Raw genomic sequence first — 22,630 nt, forward strand, 5'->3', positions numbered from 1 at the left:
TAGTTTGGGTCAGGTGTCCTGTCCCTGCTTCCTCCTGACTTCTCCTCCTCCCTGGCAGAGCATGAGACTCACAAAGTCCTTGGTCAGGGTAAACATTCTGACCAGCAACTGGAAACATCGGCTTTATCAGTATTATTCTCAGGCCGAAAGTCAAAACCACAGCGCTGCACCAGCTACTAAGAAGGAGAAAAATGACTGCTACTGCTGAACCCAGGACACTCAGGTTTTGGATTTCAAACTTGACCTTTGTCCAGAACACTCAGATGTGAAAGACTGATTGTCCCTTTGTCTCCTGACTGATTACTCTTCAGCCTCGTATATTATCTTCTGATACAGAGTACACTGTCATCAGGTTTGTGGACAATTAAAAGCTGTGAGGAGTGGTTGATATACCAGGTAATTGTGCTGCCATTCAGAGAGGCCTTAATAGGCTAGAGAAATAGACTGTTAGGAGTCTCATAAAGTTCAACAAAAGGAAATACAAAATCCTGCCCCCATGGGATAACTGGTAGAGGCTGGGAACTGGCCAGTTGCAGAGCAACTTTGCAGAAGAGGCCCTGGGGGTCCTGCTGGACACCAACCCGAACATGAACCAGCATTGTTCCCTTGCAGTAAAGAAGGCTAACAATGTCGTAGGCTGCGTTACAACAAATACTGCCAGCAGGCTGAAGGAAGTGATCCTTGCCCTCTGCAAGGGTATTGAGTCATTCATCAATAAGTTTGCAGATGACACTAAGCTGGGAGCTTGTGTCGATCTTTTGAAAGCAAGGAGGGCTCTGCAGAGAGACCTGGATAGGTTGGATAGATGGGCAGAATCCAATAAGATGAAATTTAGTAAGTCTAAGTGCCGAGTCCTACATTTTGGCCATAAAAACCCCTTGCAATGTTACAAGTTGGGGACAGTGTGGCTGGATAGTGTCCAGGTAGAAAGGGACCTGGGGGTATTGGTGGATGGCCAGCTGAATATGAGCCGGCAGTGTGCCCTGGTGGCCAAGAAGGCCAATGGCATCCTAGCCTGCATTAGGAATGGTGTGGCCAGCAGAAACAGGGAGGTTATTCCTCCCCTGTACTCAGCACTGGTGAGGCCGCACCTTGAGTACTGTGTCCAGTTCTGGGCTCCTCAGTTTAAGAAGGATGTGGAAATGATTGAGCGCGTCCAAAGGAGGGGAACGAGGCTGGTGAAGGGCTTGGACCACAAGCCCTATGAGGAGTGATTGAGAGAGTTGGAGTTGTTTAGCCTGGAGAAAAGGAGACTCAGAGGTGACCGTATCACTTTCTACAACCTCCTGAAAAGAGGTTGTAGGCAGGTGGGGGTTGGTCTCTTTCACCAGGCAGCAACTGACAGAACGAGAGGACACAGTCTCAAACTGCGCCAAGGAAGGTACAGGTTGGATATTTGGAAGAAATTTTTCGCAGACAGAATAATAAAATATTGGAACGGTCTGCCCAGGGTGGTGGTGGAGTCACCATCCCTGGATGTGTTTAAAAAGAGGTTGGATGTGGCACTTGGTGACATGGTTTAGTCGAGGTGTAGGGCATGGGTTGGACTCAATGATCTTGAAGGTCCCTTTCAACCTGGCAATTCTGATTCTGATTCTGCTTAACACTGGTAAATGACATCTGGAGCACTGTGTCCAGTTCTGGGCACTCCAGTCAAGAGAGATACATACGGACATAATGGAGCAAGTACAGCAAGGGGCTATAATGATGACTGTGGGCTTGAAGCATCTGACAATGAGGAGAAGCTGGAAGAACTAGGATCGTTCAGCCTGGAGAAGAGAAGGTTCAGGGGTGTCTCATCCTTGTGCAGAAATACAAGATGGGATTGGTGTTGGGACTGGTATTGTTCAACATCTTTGTCGGTGACATGGTCAGTGGGATTGAGTGCGCCCTCAGCAAGTTTGCCGATGACACCAAACTGTGTGGTTCGGTTGATACGCCGGAGGGAAGGAATGCCATCCAGAGGGACTTCGACAGGCTTGTGTGGTGGGCTGATGCCAACCTCATGAAGTTTAACCATGCCAAGTGCAAGGTTCTACAACTGAGTCGGAGCAATCCCAGGCACAGCTACAGGCTGGGCAGAGAAGAGATTCAGAGCAGCTCTGCAGAGAAGAACTTGGGGGTGTTGGTCGATGAGAAAATGAGCATGAGCCGGCTTCAGTGTGCGCTCGCAGCCCAGAAAGCCAACCATATCCTGAGCTGCATCAAGAGGAGTGTGACCAGCAGGTCGAAGGAGGTGATCCTGCCCCTCTACTCTGCTCTCGGGAGACCTCACTTGGAGTATTGTGTACAGTTCTGGTGTCCTCAACATAAAAAGGACATGGAACTGTTGGGACAAGTCCAGAGGAGGGCCACGAGGATGATCAGGGGACTGGAGCACCGCCCGTATGAAGATAGGCTGAGAAAGTTGGGGCTGTTCAGCCTGGAGAAGAGAAGGCTGCATGGAGACCTCATAGCAGCCTTCCAGTATCTGAAGGGGGCCTACAAGGATGCTGGAGAGGGGCTCTTCACTAGGGATTTTAGTGACAGGACAAGGGGTAATGGGTTCAAACTTAAACAGGGAAAGTTTAGATTGGATATAAGGAGGAAGTTCTTTACTGTAAGGGTGTTGAGACACGGGAATGGGTTGCCCAGGGAAGTTGTGAATGCTCCATCCCTGGCAATGTTCAAGGCCAGGTTGGATGATGCCTTGGGTGACATGTTTTAGTGTGGGGTGTCCCTGCCCATGGCAGGGGAGTTGGAACTAGATGATCTTAAGGTCCTTTCCAACCCTAACTATTCTGTGATTCTAAGTTGCAAAGAAGACCTGGAAGGAGCCAGGCTTTTCTCAGTGGTTCCCAATCACAGGGCAAGGGGCGCAAATGGAAATACAGAATATTCCATCCGGATATAAGAAAGTACATTTTACTGTGAAAGTGATCAAACACTGGAATCGGCTGCCCAGAAAGGTAGTTGCTTAATGATATTTAAAACCTGACTGAACACAACCCTGCTGTAGCTGACCCTGGTTTAAGCAGGCAGATGGCTAGGTGATCTTGAGAGGTCCCTTGCAACCTCAACCCTTCTGTTATTCTGTGAGCTTAGAGGCCTGCTGGCCTGCTGTTGCTGAAGAGCAAAAAGATACCAGACACTGTTTCTATTTCTGTTTTCTTAAAAGCATCGAAAAGCATCTGCTCTTGAAAGAGTATGGGAGAAAACGTTCTCCTCATTTGCTGTTGTGTGATGAAATAAAATTGAACTTGTGGCAAGTTGACAGGTAATCTTTGAATGTACTCTCTGATACTTCTTTTCTGAATAAGTGTGGGGTTTTTTCTCTTCCTTTTTCTTCCCTGTAATCAGTGTGAAAAGAATAGGATATTGTAAGAAAAACCCAGAGAGCAGAGAATAAAAAATTATTGTTAATTGAACAGTAGACTGCATGGTTTCTTTTCAATCTAAATACAGTTATTATGGCAGAGATTTCAGGCATTTTGATTGAGGAGTTGTACTCTTGTGCAATAATGACTTCATTACATGCATTTAAAGCTTCAAGTTTGAAAATGGTTAGTTTGCTCTGAGTTAGAAGTGGTTTTAAATGTTATTTGTTTTACATCATTGAAACATTCATTCGCTTTCCTTGTGGGGAGGAGGTGGTTCTTTCCCAGTAATAACTGTGTCGACATGATGGTACCCTGGGTTGTAATTGCACATGGCAAAGCTTCTGGTCTTTTGATCAAGCCTTTGTAGGAGCTTACTGTTTTGTATAGCATAATGTGTTTTAGTATTGATTTGTGAGAGGTGTCAAAAGTGTTTCTTTCTCTGTGGGGTAAAGATGAAACTTGGTCTTGTTAAAACATGCAGACACACAAGAGGGACTAATTCTCTTGACTATTTCACAAGATTATGTGGGACCTTGGACAAGTCACTTCAATTTCACTTCACTGTTGATTCCCAGGTTTTACCTTAGGCTCATTAATCAAGCTAACAAAGTTGCAGTCAATATAGTTGACCTGGAAAGCATCACTATTACTGCAATGCACAGCCCTGCATTCTGAATTTAAAGTGATGCTTGTCTTTCCTGCACAACACAACTCTGTTACAATAAGCTCCTTCTGCACCCAGTCGCTAATACAGCCCTATGAAGAAGGGCAATATTCTCAACTGTATCCTGTGCACAAAGGATGCGAGTTTCTTTGTTTTTTAACAGTAATACAGAAACCTTTCCATTTATTTCCAAAGTTCAAATAGCAGCAGTGATGTGAAACAGCTTTGTCTTGGAGAAACATGTGTTGCATTGATATGGAAATGAGCACACCCTGTGCTTTAGTAAGTGCCAGGGTGACAATGTTCAGTACTGCCACACTTAAGTGAGCTTCTGCATTGTGCTCAGCTTGTGTTCAGCTAGCTGAAATTCTAGCACTGTTTCCTTCTGTTAGAAGCAGACTTTGAAATACTGCTATACTTGACATCCTTGCATATAAAGTTGGATAGGATCATACCCTTACCCTTTTCTTGCGAAGTAGCAACATGTCGTTAGTTATTTTTAGATGAATAATACACAATAATGTATTTTGTTTAAGGTAGAAGCCAGCAGATAATGTGGAGTTTTGGCTTTGAAGAAGAAAAATATCTCTGTCCTTCAGAAGGACTCCATGTTTTACCTTCTGTTTATTTAGCCCTTAGTCTTTTTCTATTTCAACTCTACCTTGTGAATTGCAATTCAAGAATTGCACACTGACATGTTAATTTAGCATAAACATTTGCAGGCTATTCTAGAGCTGGAGGCTACTGTTTAGTTATTATTATTATTGCTATCTTGCAGAGCCCAGAAGTGTGCTAAACATTTGCAGATGCTTAGGGAAAACATTTTCTGGATGGATTTGTAGCTTTATATTGAGCAGGATGAAACAAGCAATGATAACAAATATTTTGGACAGAAGTTGAACAGGGTTTATCACATGACGATCAATCATTTGAGGTCTTGACATAGAGGGGTTTTTTAATTATTATTATCAAACTGTATTTATCATGATGGATGATTACATAGAGCAGACTCCTTTAGGGGAGATGAGCTCTAGTGGCATGTCTCAGACAATTTCAGCAGCAGCGAGTTTCAGAGTGAGCATGGTAGGAAGTCCCCAGATCGCAAGAACTGAGAGGCAAGTTGACTACATGGTGTACTCTGCGCTACTTGTCTCACTGTCATCTGGTACCAGCAGCTGGAATGCCCATCCCTGCCTTTTGAACTGCCTGCATTTCCTTCTTCCCAGTGAATGTAAGAGTACGGGAAGGAAACAGAGAGTGGGATGGTCCCAGCATGCCAGAAGGACACAGCCATGTCTCACACCCTCACTCAAGACAGGGAAAGAGCTCCCAGTACCACAGCTTAGAGGCAGTAATAGGTAGCTGAAATGTCTTTTCACCTAGAAACTTGGACACAACTAATCACTAGCATATTGCAGCATTCACCAAAGTCAATAATTTTAAATGAAAGGGAAAATTAGATGGTTGTAAGAGTGAATAATGTCATTTATGTGCTGAAGCGAAGGCAATGTTTAGGATGCCTTTTGAATGAAAACATTGCTATGGCTAGATGTAATGGAAATGGCAGGCATTGCAAGTGTAGGGTCAGATGACAAAAAGCATAAGGGTGGTTATAAGAAAGGCTAGCAATAAATTTGCTATCAGAACTGTCGCAGATATTTCTAAGGAGATATATAGTATGTGATGGAACAGAGTCAATATTAAAATGGTCAGGTTTTAATAAGAAATCAATACTACTTTCATCTCTACAGGCATGAACGCTCACATCCCCACAAATGCATACTACCTGCATAATTGAAAAACAAACTTGATTTTGATTGTATTGTTTTCAATGGAATAAGTGTTCCTGAATGGTCTCATGTGTTATTCTGACACTCTCACTGTATGATACTAGGGACATGAAGTTTCAGCATGAAGACTTTGGCTTGCTGAGTTCTCAATTGCCACTGAAAATTGTTTTAATATTTTGATAAAGATATAGGAAAAAAAGAAGAAAATTATTTAGAGAATTTTAAGTGTAATTTATTAAGTGAGGTTTTTAAATATACATTTTAAAATAGACCCTATAACTATAAAAATATGTAATACAATAAGAGGTAAGAAGTTTTAATTTCAACAGCGTCCCTTGTTTTCATTTGTATATAAAAAGATTTTGGAAGGAAGCTTTTCCTCCTATTAAACTATACTATAGCTAGTATTAAAGACTTTATACAATATCTTTTTTTCTGAAAAAGAAAAATGTATTTGAGGTGGATTCAAGCTATTGCTTTTCCTAAGTTTATGTGGCTTTGCTGGGAATAAAATAAGGTAAACAGACACAAAAGGGGAGACAACAACAAATTATGACATTGTACTTTTTATTGTTGATGCTGATTTTCAGCTTGGAGCTTCACAAGTTGGAATGACAGGCACCTTATGCCAACTTGCTGTCCAGCCCAAGATTCAGCAAGCCCCCAACAGCCATCTTGCAGGTTGTGGGTTGACAATGAAATTAAAAGAGGTTCTGTCTTGGTTGGCCATATCAGGTGTGAAAGAATCACACCAAAGGGTAAAAGAGACTTAGGAAAGAGCAAATATAACCAGAGCAAGAAAAAGAGACAGCAGAAGTGTTACATGTAGGACCCAAAATTTATGTTCTGGATGATGGTACAGATTAAAGAGCAGTAAACAATCATAGGGGGGTTGGAACTGGATGATTTTAAGGTCCTTTCCAACCCTAACTATTCTATGATTCTACATTGCAAAGGCAGCTGGACTTCTTTTACTCTGTACAATGTAGAATACAGGATTTTACATGACAAAGCTCAGTGTATACATTCTCCTTGCCTGGTATTAAATGGAGTTTCTTTGGTGTGAAATGAATTGTGTGTGTTAATTTGAATGGCAGCAATCTGACTTTTGTATGGGAGAGATGGTTGACAGGAAGCGTAAGTAATAAACTTACCATTTCTTTCTCACATATAGATAGATCATGCTGCACATTAGATGATGAAGATATTCCTGTTCTTTGATATCCTGTGTTCTCACAACAAATTATTATACATCAATGAAATGCGCTCTGGATTAAAATGATAGTAGAAGTGATGAGCTAGAAAATAATGTAAAGAGCTGGTACCTATGAAATTACTGCAAATGTCTGAAGAAATGGAGTAAAGGAAATTGCTCACAAAGTTGTTCAAATGACTTAAGTTGCTGTCCAAAAAATAAATAATTCGGAATATGAGTATTAAAAATGAAATGTGATTAAAAGCTGAAGTTTTGAATTTTGATAGTGTATTACAAGCCATCTTTCCTTAACCTCCTTCCCTGATTAAAGTTTTAGAAAGATTGTAGTGGGGGCAAGTAGAGGGCAAAAGGATTTCCAATGTTATAATCTTTCTTGCCTGAGTCATTAGTCCTTTTCCAGCCAATAGTGGGCTGAAGTCATTATTGCTGGAAGTTTATTCAGTGGTCTATGTGAAATGAATTGATTATTTCATTCTCATTCTACATCACAAAGATTCCCAAGGTTGATAACACCCAACTGATACTAGAGACCAAGCAGTGACTGAGGATTCATTGCCGAGAGAAAAACTGTAGTTAACGTGATAGACGATTCTTTTAAGAAAGGGTTAAGTGAGTGATGTAGAGTGGCAGGGAAACTTACCCTTTTTTTCTGACTAGACTCTTGTGTGCCCTAGTCTAGTCTCACTTCAGTGCAGTGTCTTTCCATACCCACTTGGAGACAAGGCTTTTTTGATGTTTAGCCATCTAAAGTTATGTTTGAGGTGGTTGTCTAGGATCCTTCATAGCCTGTATGAAGACAAAAGCATTTTCAGAGGACTTCATTTTCTCTGAGATAACCTTTTCAGAGGTTTTTTTGGATCACTTCATACAGATTATCCATGTACAGAAATACTGAGCTCCAGGTGATCCCCTTCTGCAGAAATGGCTGGGTCTGGGTTTTATTCATATGGCCAGAGAGGAAATTAATGTAAAAACACTAAGTAAGATTAAGAGCAGAGATAAACATAAAACAAAGTGTTATGTATTCTGGGTTACTTGTGCTGTGAAAAAAACAAAGGAGGAGAATATAACATTTTAGTTGGTGTTAAATATTCATGCCTAAAAAAGTTAGTGATGGAGCTTAACTCTGAAGTCAAAAGGCAGTGTTACCTGTTACTCAGAGCACAGACTTTCCACAAACTCATGCAGTATAAACTTGCAGGTAACTTCTTTTCTGGGGCCTCAAATTAGTTACTTAGCTCTCTATTTCAGTTTCTAAGTCAACAAATTAGGAATACCAGTACTTTTTCCCCTCAAAAAAATGTGACTTAAGAATTCAGTGTTGAGTTATAGGTGAACAGTGGTAGATATGTTCTGCATATGCCCAGACTACCACCAAGATCTCTTGAAGTAGATGATACAGACTCAACTTAGCTATCTAACTGTCTCATTTCTGTCAACAAACAGTTAAGCTGTACATAAATTTTTCAGCTGTATCTTTCAAGCCCTCCCTTGTGCTTTATGTCTGGTTGTGGCTTTAAATTTATTTATTTTTTTTTTCCCAGAAGGAAAATACAGAGCCGAATGGTTACTCTGAGCTGTGCTCTTTGTGGTATATTTGGATATTATGTAAAATTGGAAAACAAATTATTGCCATGTCTTATTAAAGACATGTGCCTGGACCAGATGTTTGCTCTACAGCCGGTTCTGCTAATGAAAAAACGGGTAGCTAACCATAACATGATTGATTTCTGTGTGAAGGCCCATCTTTGCCTCTAATCCCAGCGGGTGTGTGTATTGCATAGAATATTATGTAGCCTGTCCACTGCCAGGATTTATGAAAGAAAATATGTTGGTGAAAAACAACATATAAGCACTCTTGCTTTAGGACATCTCTCCCACCCCCTGTTATTTATTAAATGTATCTAAACAAGCAGCAAGTGACTTTCTTTGATTATACTTGTTTTACTGGTTGTGTTGACTGGGACTGTGAATTGTGATTGCTTAGATAACTGCACTGAAAGACTGTCTGTTCTCACTTTGGCTTCCAGAAATACCTCTTTATGTTTTTCAATTAGGCAGTGTTTTGTAATTTACGACATCAGTCTCATTGTGTGAATCTCTACAGATATCTCAGCAACCTCTTAAGGAAAAATACAGTGTGGCTACCATTTCCCTCTGCTTTCCCGCAGTGAAAAAGCTGTGCTACATTAGAAGACTAGCTTTTTCTGTGCTAACTCCCTATTGTTATGTACAATTTTAGTAGGTATCATTAAAGAAAAGGATGAAGCATCCTAGCTTTCTGGGTGGTCTAAAAATATCTGTCATCTCCCTTCAGATTTTCCACAAATGCACTTGAGCTTTCCTTTAAGTCTCATGTCTGAATTCAAGAATCCCCATAAAGGAAAGAAAGATTCAAGCAATCTCAAATGTAACTATAAAAAGTTGGAAATAGGACTAATGAAACCTCAGTGTGGGTCCCTGAAAGATAATTTAATGGTAGGTACTGAATAAAGCATGCTGGGTGATTTGCTGATGAATCTAGTGAGATTTACTTACATGCAGGGTCAGCTACACTGAGAGCAGAGCAATAATTCAAGCACTTCTCCTGGTGACAAAATTGCTGTCTTCCTGTAGCTGAGTGAGTGCTGAAAGGTACAACAAGCTAGCTCATATATTTTCAATAGGATTTTTTTAATAAAAGGTAATAAATATAAAGCACCCAGCTGTTCTATAAAGGCACCATAATAAAGGGACAGTGTGTAATAAATTACCTATCATTTATTTTAAAAAAGGTTTTCTAATGAAAGCTTAGCACTAATTGGATTAATCATGCTGGGAAAATTTGGCTGTTTTCCAAGACATTTAGATCCTGTTCATTGCTATTCTACCTTAACACTTTTTAGATTTCTGTCTCATCTGCAGTATGTGCACTCTTCTTCAAAATTACCTTTTCCCTAAAGACCAGCAACTACACCTTCCATTATGAACTCTAAGTTTATGTAGGCAAGAATTTGAATCTTGAATAACTAGTCCCACTTTCAGAGCAAGCTTCTTTTTGCAACAGAAAACGTGTGGTCATGTTAGGTGTTAGTAATGCACGTTGCTCTGTTTCATCTCTTTCTCCATATTCTCTTAACTTAGTGTTACTTTTTCTGTTCAACAAAGAAAGTTTTGAGGCTTTGCAGGTTGGTGGTTTTTTTTTTTTTTTTTTTTTTTTTTCTGTTAGTCTCATTCTAAATTTATCCTCATCTAACTGCATGTGCTGTCTGCTTGCTTGGGGATCTAGTTTAAAACTCTTCTGTACTTGACTGCATTCTCTATCATCGTTGGCTATGCTTCCAATTAAGTATCATCTGAAAAATTATCCATTTCTCTTTTTGCCTACTTTATTTTCTGTTTCTTTTCTAACCCTTAAAAACGAAAACAAACTAAAATTAACCTGATCTTCAGATATGTTAATATCCAAAAAGGAAAGAGACATAATAAATGGCTACATGTTATTTCTGACAAAACTCTCTTCCATTCCTATTTAACTTACTTCAATTGAATAATAGCTCAATAACTATTCTATGATTCTGTGATATGTTTCAGTCCATTAAATAATTTCCATTGGAGAATATAAAAACCCCATGGTTTAATGCAGAGTAAAGGCACTGATATATGTAAATTTGCATTTAATACAACTAAATACCCTCTACTTTTTTCCTCCATGCAAACAGAGGACGCTTTCAAGGACGGCGACAGTAAAAACTTAGCTCCAGTCAAATGCATGGAAACGTCTAGCTTCCTTTTTAATAATCCATAAAGATTTCTTTAGATACTTTTGTTCATGTTGTCTGCAGTCTGACAAGATTTCTACCTCGGAACCTCTCTGTAATGAATTGAGGCATCAGCTTCTTAGCACTAGTAAAATAACACCCTATCAAATATTTGATAGTGGAGGGATGGCAAGTTGATCATTCAGATGACTGTCCAAGCCATAGTCTCAAGATTTCAGGGTACAGGCTAAAATATTGCTTTTGTTAATGCTTTCTTTCACCTAAAGGTGCTGAACAGTCAGGTGATGTGAAATCAGTCTTTTTAGGACAGAAGCTTGCCAAAAAGGCACTTTTGCATTTCTACCTTATACTTGGTTCATATTTAACTCTTTTTGCCTTGATCTAAATAAACATTGTGTATCATTGATAGAAAATGAATTAATTTCCTTCAGATCTACCTTCTCAGGTGATGCTTCTTTTTTTTAGTGATGCTTTTCTCTTCCTGAGTTTTGAGCCATGGTTCTTTGGTCAGTCATGTCTCAACATTTGTGATAGACCAATATGACTTTTAATAAAGTTTGTAATCAAAAGCATTTGGAAAGCTCATATGAGCTTGGAGACTCCCAGTGGTGGTCTGAGGGTTGCAGTTGCTGCTGTTATAGGGTATTTTACTTTCTGCCCTTTCTGTGCAAGGATCCGTGGCTGCCCATTTGTGGCTGCGCATTTCAACCTCTGATAAAGGAGCGGAGCGCTGACTGTTGTACTGTTTTCACTCCTGATGACATCAGGTCGTGTATACCCATTTGGTCACTCATTGTCTATCTTCTGTGCACAGGAACATGACTTGTGTCTCCATACTCACATTGTGCTAAGGGCTTTGCAGTATGGGTACACAGAAATATGTGTTGGATGGGCTGTGTTTTGATCTGACAGTCACATTTTCACCCATTTCAAGGTCCCTTTATGCTGCTGGAGCACTGTAAACAGGCAGTAGTTGTGTGTACCTGAGAATTAAGCCCTGTTTGAACAGAAAGGGCTCAGTTCTCTCACCTTGGCTCAATTTCACATAATACCTTACTGTACAACTATTACTAGGTTGAGTGGATCTGTTTATGTGAAAAAGTGTTATTTACGTGAGGAAGGGCAGCAAAATCAGGCTGCTTGCCCTTAAGCCCGATGGGAAATAGGGCTTAACTAATTCTGTTGTGGAAGAAAAGCTGTCTTAAAAGAAATATTTGACGCTGGTAAGGAAAAAACAGGTTGGCAGGATAACACACCTTGAAGAACACAAATGGTGATTACATGTCATTATTTGTCAGTATTTCTCATCTATAATCTAGAGCAGTGTTGGCAAAGTTAGCTAAAGAGCTGGGGAGTAACTCTAATGGGATGTTGGCATACCTGAATGGCTTAAGTAATGGAGACTGAGTATGATCTGCTTTTACCGGTAGCAGGCAAACAGAAGGCAATTAGGTCAAAATTTCTTCTATTATATTTTCAAGGACGTTCTCTGTAAAAGAAGACGTTGCTTTGAAGTGTATTTGTTTTGAAGCACTTACATCCACAGAGCTCATATTACCTCTGAGAACTCAAGAATAAAGTTTTAAGAGGAACCCCTGTGCCTAACAGACCCTATACTTTTGAAGTACATTTTCCCAGCATGCGTAATTCTAAATATTGAATGATGGCAATTACTAAGGGCATTTGAAGAATGAGACATTGAGCAGTGTTGTCATGTTATACTTGTTGCGGGTAATAGCTGATGACTTTGGAACAGTGATGTGAAAATCAGACCACTTAGAAGCTGAATTTGGAAGCTAAGAGAGTCATGCAAGGTGACAGATCAGTGCCAATGTAGGAAATGTCTTGGAGGCAGATAACTGCTGTTTCATGCATAAGTTGTCAGGGTCCCAATATTTTTCCTATGCAAATCAATGTCAAAATTCAGGTTAACCTGATTAGGATCTTCCCTGGCACCTTGCAGAGAAGGATTGTCTATTACTATATCACAGAGAAGAGTAACAATTACATTTTAGATGGAGAAAAGTTATGAATTCTGTCATTTGCATAATATGTTGAATCTAGCAGCCCTAGGAAAGCTCTTAATATCTATTATTGTCTGTATAGAACAGTTCTTTTTCAGAGAAACAAATGAGGAAATTGCTTTTCCATGAATTTAGGAAGGCATTTTAAATTGATATGCCGGGTATGCATTTCTGCTGATCCTGCAATGTGCATTTCTCAAAGACATATTCCTGACTTGCTCTTATATTTGGTGAGAGTACATTGAACATTCCAGCAGACTGCTCGCTCGTCTTTGGTAGCTGCCTAAAACAGTGTGATCTCCATAGCTAATGATGCTCAAGGTTTTTTGTTGCATCTCATCCCTCATCTACATGGGGTCACCTTTGCCATTTTTGAAGAAAGACTCCTGCAAAAAATGGGTGTTCAGGAGACATTGGCAGAGACCTGCAATATGTCTCAGGGAGAGAGGAAGATTCCCTCTAATCTTTCCTATAAGTAATAAAATGTGGCCAGGCAAATAATTCTTCTCTGCAAAAGTTCAAATAAACCATAAGGGAGATATTATGAACTCATCCAGCATGTAAAAAACCTCATGTTCTCATTCATTCATGAGGCAACAATAAAGAATTTATTTTGTGTCTTGCATATTTATCATTTTTGGATGTCAGAAGTATTGCTTTCTGTCATGACCTAAAAAGATTTTCTGGTGGACCCCTCACATCTTCCTTGGAAGATGTGTATTATACTGGAAAAAGGGTTCTTTTGCTATCATAATAGAAGCAGTATTTTATAACGGAATTAACTGTATTCACAAAGGACTGTTTTTAATACCTGGGTATCTAGATTAGGAGTGTTGCCATTGTAAACAGAATTTCCATATGGGAAAATTTTATAAATATGGAATTACTCTGGACAATGTAGTGGCTTATCTTAAGATTTTCATAAGCTGTGCCTAGTTTGGGCAAAGTATGTGTTGCAGTGAGATTGGTTTAGTAGGATGTTTTGCTCACATACAGGAACACTCGATGCTCTCAGCAAATGCATGATTTCAGATTTAGTGCCCCTGATTGTCTGTTACCTCATGTCCCTGCTCCAAACTGTGAAGCTGCTATTCCTGGATTATATCTAGTGTCATCACAAACATTAGTCCTTAGCTGATAAATCCAAATATTAATGAAAGTTCTTGGACATTGAAAATTACAGAAGTGCTTTTCTGTATGTGCTCTGTCAAAGTAATTTCTATGCTCTTTTGTTTCAGTGCTACTTTTTGCTTTTGTATGACCTGATTTTCCTTAAGTTGTCTGAGAAAAATACATGTGCTGCTGTTTACATTATTGCTCACGTTATTTTAGGATTAAAAATTGGGTGGTTGTCCTGCAGTGTGTTACTGAGGATTTACAGTGATACACATCCTTAACTGTTAGGGTGAAAAGTAAGGTTTTTTGTTTTTTTTTTTTTTTAAAGCATAAAAGTAAGGAGAAGCAGAAAAATGCATGGACTTTGATTACGTGAATGCCTATTGTTATATCTTGGATACAGCCTTATTCTTTAAGTAGTAAGGCTCATGCTGATTCCAAGTACAGAAGAGCTGTGTAATTTTTGGTGCTTAAAGTAAGATTTGGGTTTGTGCCTTTTGACAGTTCTGGCCCCTATTTTTTCTTAGATATTGCTTTACATTTCAAGCCAAGTATAAATGTACCTAAAATTCAGAAATAAAAATAGGGCATAATATGCTCTGAGTCTGAATTCATTATGTGATGGTAGGTGTTGCTTATGACAAGAGTGATTGTATTATTACCTGACCTGGACTTCTTTTTGTATAATTTCTGTATTCATTTTCATAAGCTTTCCATTTGTAAGTATTCTGCTGAAAGGGAGTTTAGAGGTGAAATAGCGGGGGGAATGTTTTCTTTCCATAGCAAACACTCAGTCTTCACTCCTAGGAAGTGCTACTGGTCTCTTTGTCTTCCCTTCTTGATAACTCTGGGGAAGAGAGGTTAAATTGCAGTAAATTTCAGTGCATACTACAACTTCTATATTTAATTATGCCTGTTCACTGATAGATAGGTAAGAACTTTAATATTCCAATATCTGCAATCTAAAGTTATTATTTGTTGCAGATTTTTTTCTCTAAGTACATGCAGTGGAAGTACAATGAAGCTTCCTTTCTAGGAAAGGAATGTGGGTTATTTCTGCCATTCAAGAAACTTCAAAACAATAGGAAAATCTTGAATTTGGAAATTTGGAAATCTTGTACTTGGAAAAAGTCTACTTTTAAACAGGACAGCACTGTATCATTTTAAAGCACTGAAGAGTAAGTAATATAAAATCAACCAAGAGGATAATCTCTGACATTTGCAAACATTTATAATGGCATTAGTTCCAAGTAAGTTAGCTGAGGCAATTTGAACTTGTAGACCTGAACAAATAAATAAACATGGCTAGCCATCAGCTGTTTCAGAAATATACCAGTATTGCTGTGGAGCTTTGTGCATCCAAATATGCAGGGAGATGTACTAGATTTCTCTGAGGCTTCTTTCAGTCAAGACATTTCTTCACTAGGAGGTATTTCACAAACAGGTTTTTTTTTTTCTATGTTGTAGAGAATTCTGGGCTTTCTGGAATTTCTGCTACAGTGTTTTAGAGCTGGTCTGAAAACAATGGCCTTACAAAAGACTCAGTGACAAAACTTAAAGGTGAAATTAGTTTTGATGAAATGTCCCTGACTGGCAGGTCTGGCAATACTTTCCTTTGCTTACCTGTGAAATTAATCCATTTTTTACAAAGCTGTATGCAGTGGTTAGACTGGATTGCCAGTGAGGGCCTGAGCTTGCACTTGTTCCCAGACTTGTCCATGTTCTCTGAACCAAAGCCAAGGCAGAAGCAGCCTTCTGCAAGCACTGAGGAGTGCAGGAGAATAATAACTGAGCCTCTGCAAATTTTTAGCATGAGCAGAGTGTGTGCTTAGTATCAGGAAGGAGAGCTAAGTGTAGGCATGCCTGCTGTTGCTTAACTTTCGTCCCCTGCCATAAGTGCTACAATGACTTGCAGTCGTGTAATATGGCCATATGTGGATCAGAAGGACTGGTGTTATTATCAGCATGCCCTTAGGGAAAGAGATTACTGTGGCACAAGTGACCTAGGTATAAGCATGCGGAGCATGGCTTGGGGAATGTGCTGTGCTTTAGCTCACTCTTTGGTTCAGTGGACACTTAGCAGGGCAGGCATGGCTGGAGAGATTTGCTATGCTGTCTTGCCACAAGTGTGTATTGGTATATGAGGGACAGAAGCACTGATACTGAGCTCTGGGCTGGAAAGGTAATTCAGTTCCCCACTTACTCAATTGCAACCTGTCTTCAGGGGAAATCTTAATTATTAAAGATATCATCCATGTTATTCTGCAGGGGAAAATGTGAAGAAGAGGAGGAAGAGATGTCTGAGTCAGCAGTCTGAGGGCCAAAGGAGTTTGGAGACTATTAAGCAGACATGGCAGCAGCTCCCGCTCAAGACTCAAGCAAGAATGTGCAGCATAGAGCTGACCAGTAACAGAGACCCTTGGTAGGACAATACTCATCAGGGCCCAAAGGCCGTGCATCAGCAGTGCTCAGTTAAACCTTTTAGCCCTCCAATCTCAGCTCAAAAAACTTCAAATATTGGCTTTGAGAACTGTTTAAGACAATTAACCTGATGTGATGTTCAAAACTAAAAGCTTGATTTAAAAGTAGGGAATTTGCAGAAGCACAACTGAGAGTTAGATTTGTCTTGTGAAGCATTTGTTTCTGGTACTAACGTTTAAGATGGAAACAGCCCAGCTTGGCTTCCAGTTCCCCAGGGTGAATTTGTAGGCCTGATATTTAGAAGAAAAAACCCTTTTACAAGTATATTGAGATATTTAACTTGAAAATCCATAAAAGAATACAAAAATACAATTCTTACAATGCTTTGATTCTATTTTTTAGAGGAAAAACATTTAAAAACTGGAAACAGTGCTAAATACCAATTGTAAGATGCATGCTTTAATGTTGATTTCCTGCTACCATCTGTTGTGTAACAAAAAGGCAGCCTCAGTTTCTGGGTCAGAAACAAGGCTCTGGTAGTAACCTTGTACTTCTTGGAGGATGTCATGTGCTTTAAACTAATTCACTCCTGTGGTGCTGTGCAGTGAGAGGTTGAAAAGTTGGAGATAACCCAGGACAATTTAAAGCACACAGTTTTAGCAAGAGTCTGTTCGTTTTAAGCATTAGCACAGTTTGGCCAAGAACTATGTGTAGATTGATTCTTCAAAGTTGAGTGCACATCTAAGACCTGGAGCCTTGCTGCAAATGGTTTTATGTTTTTTCTTTTTCAAGACTTCTTTTATAAAAGTTTCTAATTGGGTGATACTTTCTAGTTTATACCAAACTTTTGTAATGGTGAAATTTAGAGCGCAGGATGATTGTCCTGTCCATAACTGCAGCTGCAGCCTCATTGAATATAAATCTGTTGTCCCCTTCTCTATATTTTTGTTCTAATGAATGACTGTTTTGTTTGGGGGTTTTGATTGTTTGTTTGTTTGTTTTTCCTGGAGTTGCCACACAAGTCATCTTCTGAGTTAACAGCATATTGTATTTTCAAAATCGTAAAAAAAAAAAGAAGTTTTTAGAAGTACCTGAAATAGTTATTGACCTCTGGTAAAACTGAAAAGGGCAAATTAGTGCATTACCATAGTGTGTGATCTAATGCTTTTGTATATACAGGGTTTTGTGGGAGCTGAGAAATTGCTTTTTGTTACCAATTTTTTGAAATTAACTCTTCTGCCCTATTTTTTTCTTCTTCTTTTCATTCCTTTTCCAAATGAAGTTCATAGATTGTTTATGAAAATAAAAAACTATCAGCAGTTAAACATTTTCATCTTCTAGAATACCGTTTTAGTAGGTTTAGTTAGGGTTGTTTAGAAGAAACCCAGGAGACTAATATTTACAAGTATCACCATCTTGGAAATGAACATTAAATATTTCAAATATATCTGGAAATGTCTTGAAACTGGTAAAAGAAAATCCATCAGCATTCAGTGAGGATCTAGTCTCCCTAATGTGTGTGTCTTTCTCTCTCCACTGGCAACACAGGGAATATAGCACCTTCAACCTAGCAATGTGCTTCAATTCAGTTACACTGGGACCCTACAGCTGGGAATATAGGAAACCCATAGGACACACAGGGTGTCCTAATCTGTACCAGTCAGTCTGGTGTTGGCATTGCCACTCACCTTCTGCACAAGAGTCAAGGAGCACCCTGGGGAAAACTGACATTACGGCCCCTGCTGCCGGGGGGTGGCATGTGCTTTGCATGGGACAGATAAGCACAGGCGTGATTCCCAGTGAATGAGCTTCACTGACCCCTTCTCCTTTCTTTTGTGGGGTGAGTGGGCATCTAGGAAATCCTGCTGCCTGGCACGAGGTCTCACCCTTCCTTAGACAGACCCTACAGGCTGGCCCAACTCCCTGATGCAGGGCAGCAGGCCTGTCTTCCCTCCCATGCCAGCAGTAGTAAATCACTTGTAATTTTTTCAGTAACTGAATGTCGTGGTTTAAGCCCAGGCCGTAAATCAGAACCACGCAGTCTACTTCCCCCCCCCACTCCCCAGAAGGATGGGGAGGAGAATCGAAAGAATGTAACTCCCACGGGTTGAGAGAAAAACAGTCCAGTAACTAAGGTATAACACAAATCACTACTGCTGCCACCAATAATAATAATGATAAGAGAAATAACAAGGGAAGAGAATATGATACCGCTTGCCGGAAAAGAGAGCCTGACCGAAAAGAGGACGTGCCCTTCTGGGTAGCTCCCAGTTACATCCCCTGGCATGACGTGCTGTGGTATGGAACACCTCTTTGGCTAGTTTGGGTCAGGTGTCCTGTCCCCGCTTCCTCCCGGCCCTTCCTCCTCCCTGGCAGAGCATGAGACTCACAAAGTCCTTGGTCAGTCTAAACATCAGTGTTATCAGTTTTTTGTTCCCAGGCCAAAAGTCAAAAACACAGTGCTGCAACAGCTACTAAGAAGGAGAAAAAACTGACTGCTACTGCTGAACCCAGGACACTGAAGTAGAGTCCTCAGGCTTGTCTGCTTTGTCTTATCTTGCCCTGTATCTTCATTTTCAGATTCTGTGGTGGGTTCCCAGTGTATTTAGCAGCCTATAATGTTGATAGATGTACTTAGCCATTTAATCATAGATTCTGCTAGAAAGTAACTGCTTGGATTGTTGTCTTGAACATTCAGTGGGTTTTCTAGAGCTTTCTGAATGTTTTTCTGTCCTCTTTTTTCTCCTGTTAACCCTGTAATGCTAATAATTGAAATCCCTTCTCTATTCAGAGAAACATGAGCAGTGGCCCAGCAAGGCTACACATACCACAAGCACTTATAATTTTACCTTGCCTATAACAGAAGCTGAGGTCAAAATCCAAATGAAGACATCAGAGTTTATCCTTGGAAGTACAATGAAATTCACAAATTGTTTATTTGAGTTTAGTTTGTTTGTCTAGCTGCTGCTGTCTATATAATACAACTATCTCTTCTTGATAAAGATATCATTTACATGGCTCAATTTTTTTCTGTGCTGGTGCACACGACTAATGCAATCTAGAGAGAGCAGTTTGGAGAATGAAAGGATAATTTTGTCACCATGGGCATTCAGTCCTCAGTCCCCTTGCTGAGATTTCCCTGCTGTTTTGGATTCTGTTTTCTGATATAAACCAGCCCTACCTGTAATAACCAGAAACATAGTGAGCCTACTAGTTTAACTCAAGGATAGGACGGTACAAATTCTGTTTGCAGTCTTCAGAATTCAGAAAGTTCAATTCTGTTTTAATCTGCAGACCTGCCTAGTTCTCGTGTTGCTACCTCTGTATGAGTTGGAAGTTATGTTAGGAAAGACAATGAGATAGTTATGATCACTAAAATATTAATAGATTCATATTGATTACACTGAAAATAGGTATGGATTGACTCCATATAAGAAAGAAAATCTGGAAGATGTGTGTGGATTTCAAGATGTGCTGTGCTGCTGGGGTGTTGCACAGTGCTGTAGGTACCAATGTGCCTTAGCCTTAGCAAAAGCCTGCTCCTTGCAGCTCTGTAAGCCCCCTTGAAGCCGTTGAGCTGTTAGCTGGAGCCTCTGTGCCAGCATTTTTCCATTATTGTTTTCATGCTGTTATTCTTTTTTTTTCTTTATTTTGAGCCACTGGAATGGATTGCCCAGGGAACCTGTGAATGCTCCATCCCTGGCGGTGTTCAAGGCCAGGTTGGAAAGAGCCTTGGGTGACATGGTTTAGTGCTAGGTGTCCCTGCCAATGGCAGGGGGATTGGAACTAGATGATCTTAAGGTCCTTTCCAGCCCTAACTATTCTATGATTCTGTGATTCTATGATTCTTGTATTATTCATATGGACTTGTACCCTCAAATCCTGATAGTGTTATTACAGCAGGGTTTGTGGAAGTAGCTACCAGTGGTTGGAGAACCACCCTCTTTCCTCTCTTTCTTTCTTGTTTTGTAGATTTTAGTTTATGTTAGAGAAACCAAGCACTCTGCACAACAAAGTAGATAATAGTCATCCAAATGCTGAATAAACATTAACTAATAATATATGTGGACAAAAGCCTAACAGTCAGTCAATGTACAGCATTTGTATCTGAATAGCTTACTCTGGTCAGTGCAAACAGCATCATAAGCAGGAGCAATCCATAGAGAATTTGAGTGGATCTCAGTGAAACATTTAGGATGAAGAGAAAAGCCCCTCTTCTGCTCTTCATCAGTGTCACCACAAGTGACACTGTTCAGAGGATGACACTCACCTGGGACCCCATGGTGCAGCCCTTAGTGGCTGACCTCTGGCCAGTTTTTCCTTCTCTCTGCCTTTTCCCCTCTTCTGTCCTCTTTTATCTGTCCTTCTCCTCTGGTTCTACTTTTGGTTTTCCACACAAATTACTTTCTTAGAGTCCATGTGTGTCATCATCAGTGGATCCTGGAACACGCACAACAGATCTTTGTGCATGTTACCCTGCTTGTGCAGCAGGGGAATTGATGACCAGGGTTGAAGTAGAAAGCTTAAGAGCAAGTCAAAGGCTGTGATCCAGACAAATAGAAGCTGAAGAGGAAAGAGGGGTCGAGCAGAAGGATGTTAGGCCTGGTATAGCATTGGTATAGATATGCTGGTATGGTTGTACTGATCTTTGCTATCAAGGCTACAATTTGTAACAGGAAAATTATGGGATGCCCTGAGCTTTCTGCAAAAGTGCAATTTTTCTGTAATAAATGCATCAGTGGAAGGACCTCACTGGCACTGGTTTGTCAGTCACAAGGACTCTTAGTGCCAGCAAATGTCAGTAAGACACCAGAGTGTGTTTGTGCATGCTGAAGGAAGCAGGATGTGTGCAGAGACACAGGCTTGCGTTCACAGCTGAGCCTAGCACATTTCATTTGACAAAATGGGGTACAGAATGTGTCAGACTTCTTTTGCAGCCCATGAATGACTCCGGCCTTCCTGCAGTGTGCTTATTAAATATCTGTTATTTCTCCTTCTTCTTGGTAGAGGATGCTGGGCACTGTGTAATCCCCCATGTAGGGAGGCGAGCATCCAACCCAGTGAACAGTCCTGAGGGTTTATTAGCTCAAAGCCTGGCTTTTGTGTAGGTGCCGCAGGGCTGAGTTCCTCAGTACGGGGAACAACACACCAGCGGCCCCTGCCTCTGCCTGTTGCCCCCAGCAGAGCTTCCAGCACCTCTCAGAGGCCTGTCTGCATATCTCTAGGGCCAGGAGACTCTGTAGAGTGACCTATTTTTATATTTGCTACTCCTTTTGTTTACAAAAGCAGATTTAGCTCGGTCCTTATTTTGTTTCAATTGTATTGTGTACATACTAATTTTATATTCCATGGAAAATAAAACTAGCTGACTTATTTGCAGAGAGATGCAAAATAAAAGATAGTGTTACTTTTTCCTATTCATAAGTAATTGATAGAAAACAGCAGGTTTTATACTTTGTCTTGGAGCAGATAACATTCAAGGAAGAAGAAAAGGAAACCTCTCCTTTTCCCACAGATAAGGGACTGATAAATTATTCTGTGGCAGATAAGGCTAGAACTCACACAGGTAACAAAGCGTTGGAAAAAAAGCTGTAATAGTAACAGTGGTGGTAGTAGTAATAGTAATAATAAAAGATGAATGTATGCTTGCAGTGCTAAAAACTTGCTTGGATGCAGAGCTCCAAAGCTTTCCATATATTTGATACTAGAAGAAAAGCTTTCTATTGCTTTTAAATTCAAAACAAACACATAAACAAAACCAGACCCAAATCAAGCCACTGTAGAAATACAGTGGATTTGAGGCTTTGACTGACAATAGGTAACCCAGAAGTTGTTTATTTTTACTTTCTTTTCTACATTTGTGTGTGTGGCACAGAGTTGAAATTCGAGTATAAGAAGGATTTGCAACTCCAGTTGTCTTTGCATGTATCAAAAAAGGAGAATAAATATACTGAACGCTTCTAAAATTGAAGAAAATTCTCCTGGAAGGAAGCTGAAATAAGAGGAAAGGGATATAATGGCACCTATACCCATTCTACCCATTCCTGTCCTTGGCTTTTCTGCTAATCTCCTTTTTGTTTCCATTGGCTTGTTCTTCACCATGAGGAGTCTTCCTTCAGCACGTTTCTTCCATTGCTCTTGAGCTGCTCTTAGTATCTGATAGGTATAGCATATACCCAGTGAGTTGCCAAGATCCAGTTCCTGGTATATTACACAACATTACACAAGTGTGCTCTCAGAGTGCTTGGCTTGAGAAAAAAAAAAATCGGAGTTTCAACC

This window comes from Psittacula echo (genome assembly GCF_963264785.1).
Source record: "Psittacula echo genome assembly, chromosome: 2".
NCBI lineage: Eukaryota > Metazoa > Chordata > Aves > Psittaciformes > Psittacidae > Psittacula > Psittacula echo.